The 5683-nt window shown below is 35.0% G+C and overlaps 1 pseudogene; it reads right to left on the reverse strand.

The window, feature by feature from the left end:
• Positions 1-4937: 4937 nt before the first annotated feature.
• Positions 4938-5471, reverse strand: LOC105487792 (small ribosomal subunit protein eS17-like; annotated as a pseudogene).
• Between the last annotated feature and the right edge of the window lie 212 nt (positions 5472-5683).

Raw genomic sequence — 5683 nt, forward strand, 5'->3', positions numbered from 1 at the left:
TTCTAGGATTTTAATATAATGATAACCAGAAACTGCAACTATGATATATGTGTAAACGTTGATGTTTATTACAAAGTTAATTAAAAATAAAATCTTAAAAACCCAAATGACCAAAACCAAGAAAAATTTAAAGTACTGTTTTAGGAGAGCAATGCAGTAGAACATAACTATGTAGCCATTAAAAATTTACTATTGTGGTAAAAGAGCTTACAATATGTTTGTAAGTAAAATAGCATTATGCATCACTCTGTGTATAATATAGGCTAAATTTTTAGCAAAGTATATGCCAACATTCATATGCTTTTACACCTATAGCCAAAATAATTATAATTATAATAAAAACTAAGGGAAATACAATGGTAATAAATGTTATTCTCATTTGGACTTCTGACAGTGGTTTTTCCTTTATGGTTTTCTATGTTTCCTATTTTTCTAAGTTAACACACATTACTTCCATAAGTAGCAAAAATTAACTAATAAATGTATGATGTTGGAAAATATAAACTATTCCATATGGAATTTTCCTTTTTAATTATGCATTTGAATCATTTTGAATTGTAGCGTTGGTTAGGTGTGAGCCTACGACTCTCCAGGTACGTGCTTTCAAAACTAATTTCAAGATAACAAATAACAGTGTTAAACAAGGACTGATTCCAAACCAGTACCTCTTGTGAATTTCTATTTCCCTTTTGTTTTTGTCCTCACTTGAGTTTCTTAGATGCGATCTCACTCTGTTACCCAGGCTGAAGTGCGGTGGTGCGGTCTTGGCTCACTGCGGCCTCTGCCTCCCGGGTTCAAGCAATTCTCCCACCTCAGCCTCCCCAGTAGCAGGGATTACAGGGGCGCATCACCACGTCCGGCTAATTTGCATTTTTAGTAGAGACAGGGTTTTACCATGTTGGCAAGCAAGGCTGTTCCCGAACTCCTAACCTCAAATGATCCACCTGCCTCAGCCTCCCTAAGTGCTGGGATTATAAGCCTGAACCACTGCGCCTGGCTGAGAGTGGTTCTAATTTACTGTGCTTTTTTGTTGGTTCGTTTATGCAAATGTACTTCTTAATCCTAGTTTTGGATCATAATGTGGTTTCAATGGCCTGATAGTCCCTGTCCCTCAATTCTCTTCTCGGAACTGAAAGTATTCAGTGTTAATGGCCATATCCCTACATCCAAAGCACATTTTGATCTTTTTCTCTGTTGCATTTGGCTCTGTTGTTCATTCTCTTTTTAAACCTCTCTCAAATATTTTCCCATGACTTTACAATCGTATTTCTCCTCAGGTGATTTCTTTAGTTGCTTTTTTTGTGGATATTTTCTCTTTTTCCTTCCTCTTTTGGCTCCTCTTTCACTTATAGATTTGAGCTCCTTGTTGGCAGCGTAATCTAAGGAAACATATCCAGGCTGTAAAATGATAAATGGTTGCAACCAAAGCTAATGCATAAAAGCTTTTAGTAAGTAACTTTATCACCCCCAGTTTTTAGTTTTTCTTCCATGGAACAATGGAATTGGGAGATGTAGGTGAGGAAATTCAGGTTTATGAATATTTACTTTCTTAACAGTGACTATGAACAAGCCAGAGATTATATATAATGAATCAGTAGAACCTGAGGATTTGCAAGCTTGTAGGCTCTTTGCATTACCACCTCAGTCCAAATCCTCATGATCTCATTTAATGATTACTGCAGACTGAGCACCAGAAGATTCCATAAGGTGCTGCTTTCTCAGGAATTAATGTTTTATTCATTTGCATGTAGCATGTTCTCATTACAACATCTACAAAGTAAAGTGGAAATCTTCCAAATGAGGCAGTTGGGAGTTTTGGTTGTCAGTTCATTCTTAATTCTACTAAAAATGTATTATTGATTTCCTTCATTCTTGTTATGAAACAAATATAAAAACTCTGCTATGTCTTTCTCATACTATTTTTGTTCCTCTCCTGAATTAACTGTCTTAATACATTTAATTAATTCTAGCAAAAATAGAGAAGATTTAATACTCACCTAATGTTTACTTCTTTTTAAAACTAATTTTCTTTCTGACCAAAATTACCCCAAGCTTTCTCCCACTTCTTATTTTTGTCTTTCTAATTACCTTTTAAAATATTCTACAATGAAAAATATAGCCTTTGTTTTCCTACAGATTCCTTTCTCAATCAGTGGTTTCCATCAGTTCCTTAAATATTGGTTGTTTTCCATACATTACTTCTCATCTTTATTTTCTTGTCATTGTATAATCTATTTTAGATAATATTGTGCACTCAGCATTTTAAGTAACACCAACACACTAATGGCTGCAGTGCTAATATTATTATTCTTATTATTATTATTAGGAGATGGAGTCTTGCTCTGTTGCCCAGGCTGGAGTGCAGTGGCGTGATCTTGTCTCACTGCCACCTCCACCTCCCGGGTTCCAGTGATTCTCCTGCCTCAGCATCCTGAGTAACTGGTACTATAGGCGTGTGCCACCATGTCTGGCTAATTTTTGTATTTTCAGTAGAGACGGGGTTTCACTGTGTTAGCCAGACTGGTCTGGAACTCCTGACCTCAGTCAATCTAGCCGCCTCGGGCTTCCAAAGTGCTGGGATTACAAGTGCAAGCCACCGTGCCTGGACTCCAGTGCTATTATTTTTACGTTCTTCTGTCTTGTGTACATATCTAACTGAACATGTTACAACATTGGGTGTAAATCAATCATGTGTTCATTCTGTGGGACTGTCTGAGAATTATAGTTCCTGATTTTAGGAATTAAAATAATGGGATGAAGTTATTGGCAGGATAATATCCAAGAGTTCTACTTGACCTCCACATCAACCCCTCATACTAAATTAAGCTAGAAGATGTGTTTATCATGGAAATTCCATACTCAGAGAGTTCAGTTACATGTAAAATCTAACTTCCATGGACTCTTCCACTACCTGTTGAGTATTATAGGTGTTCTTCTGCCACTTTTCCTTTGATTATGTATATTCACATTTTATGTCATTTTAGATACATAGAGATACATAGTTTAGAACTCACTAAATAAGCACTCATAGATTTCCTCATTATTTTTTAAATGTAATATCTATGCCATATTTAGGAGGAGAAAGGTGTAGTGAAATTACACTCTCCCAAGGGAAGAAAGACCAGCTGGCTTGGGTTCCAAACACAGCTTCCCCACTAACGCCTATATGTGCTTAACCACTTTGGCTACAACTTCTTTATTAATATTCGATGATCCCTGTGACAGTTAATTTTTACATGTCAACTTGGCTGGGCCACAATACGCAGATATTTGGCCCAACATTATTCTGGATAATTCCGTTAAGGTGTTTTGGGGATGAGGCTGATATTTATATTGGTGGACTTTTAGAAAAGCAGTGTTGGTACTCTCTTCTGTGAGGAAGCCTCATCTAATCAGTTGAAGTTTCTAATAGTACAAAGACTGACCTTCCCTGAACAAGAAGGAATTCTCTCAACAGACTTCGTTTGGCTGAAAACTGGAACTTTTCTCTGAGTTTTCTCCATCTCCAAGTCTCCTTACTTGATCTGCAGATTTTGAACTCACCAAGTCACCACAATCATGTAAGCCAACTCCACTCTTATCTTTCTTCACCTCTCTTTTACTCTTTCCCTGTCTTTCTACCTCTCTTAACCCTAATTAATACACTAATACATATTTTGGTACTGATAATGGACTTTTCACCTATTTCACCTTCAGGAAAACCATGATAAATTAACAAGACTAAATTTGTGCTAAATTTCTAAAGAAGATTGGTAATCCATTACTTATAGTTTAAATCTTCTTTATATTTTTAAAATACTTTATTGCATGAATATATAAATGATCGCAAAAGGAAGGCATAGTAAAATGTTCAAGAAGAAAACTATTATCTGGAAATATACATAGAGCACTTTGGGGTGGGGATTGGGTTATAAATGTGTAATATATTGTTTTACAAACAAACCTGGTTTCTAAAGGAATTAATTACTACCTAAATCTCTTTGCTCCATTTAATCATTTTGCAACATAATTATGGTGTTCTCAATTTTCCTAAGAAAGGAGTTTTATTTAAAATTGAACTATATTTTCTAAATGAAAATGCCATACCTGGCTTTAATTTCTTTTGTGTATTGTCAATAGATTTCAAAGACTTAACATTGTTAAACAATGCATTAATTATTTAAGTAATTATGTTTTATTAAAAAACATACACATCTTTTATTCCATTTCATAAATGCAAAATAGTTAATATAATTATGAATATGGAGAAATCAATGAAATGATTGAGTTATATTCTACAAACTAATTAGCAAAGCTGTTTTAAGAGGATAACTATCATCGTTTTGTTAAATTGTCTTATTTCTCATTTTATCAGTTGTCTAAAATTTCTTGTTGATTGCTAAAAAAGGACATACATTTTTCCGTTTCTTAAACATTGGTTTTAGTATTGTAAAAATCTCAACATTGCTTTTTGAAAAAGTAAGCACAGTCTTCAACTATGTGGAAAAAAAAATAGAAATGTGTTTTAATTCTAATACATGACATAATAAAACAACAGCAAGAATGCATGTTTATTACACCTTGTTATGTGCCAGAAACTTTTCTGCACTTGAGGTACCAAGCAATTAAACAAACAAGCCATTTTCTCTCAATAGGAAATACAGGACATAAACAAATACATATAAAACAAATTATATATCATGTAAGCGGTATATATTTTTTAAAAGTTAGAAATGTAGAATTGAGTTCATGATGCTGTTAATATTACAAGATCAAGAACAATATTTCTTATAAGATGGAAATTGATCATATACTAGAATAAAGTGAGGGAGTAACCCATGTGGATATTTTGGGAAAGAAGAAGTTAAAAAGAACAAGTACAAACACAACATCAGAAAAAAATAATAAAGTTACTAATATTCAGCTTCTGACATCAAAAATAAGATCAGGCAACAAGATTATAGATTGGAAAAACAGCCATTCTTAAGAGAGGAAAATATATTTCCTAAATTCTTTTTTTTTTTTTTTTTTTTTTTTGCTGTTGACCCAGATTTATTGAAAATAATATAGCACTGCAGAAAAAATTCAAAGAAGTCCCCGAGCGTTTTGAAATTCATCCTAACTGTAGGCTGAGTGACCTGCAGGTTGGACAGACTGCCGAAGTCCAAAAGCGTTAGCATTTCCTTAGTGTCAGGATCTACTTCGATTATCTCTTGATCCAGGGCTGAGACCTCAGGAACTTAATTGTCTCTCCTTTCTCTCTCCTCCTCCTGCAGCTTGATGGAGATACCTCTTACAGGGCCTCTCTGAATCCGCTTCATCAGATGCGTGACATAGCCTGATATCTTGTTGCGGAGCTTCTTGCTGGGGATAATGGCAATCTCCTCGCACACGCGCTTGTTCGTGTGGAAGTCGCTGCCCAGGCGCTTGTAGTACTTCTCTATGATGACCCGGGCCTCCTTCTTCACGGTTTTGGTGCGAATGCGGCCCATGTTGGCGGGTCCTTGGTAAAAGAGCTATTTCCTAAATTCTTTTAACTTTTGTTTTGACATATTAAAGGTCATGATGATTGACTGTTAGAGTACAATCCTATAATAACTCTCAGTTACCATTGTCTCTTGAGTGTGGCTAAGAACTATACGTAATGGCATAGTCAGTCCTTTGATTACGTTATTTTAACACGGTTGACTTAAAGAATGAAGGT

The sequence above is a fragment of the Macaca nemestrina genome, chromosome 3 (genome assembly GCF_043159975.1).
Source record: "Macaca nemestrina isolate mMacNem1 chromosome 3, mMacNem.hap1, whole genome shotgun sequence".
NCBI classification, from domain to species: Eukaryota; Metazoa; Chordata; class Mammalia; order Primates; family Cercopithecidae; genus Macaca; species Macaca nemestrina.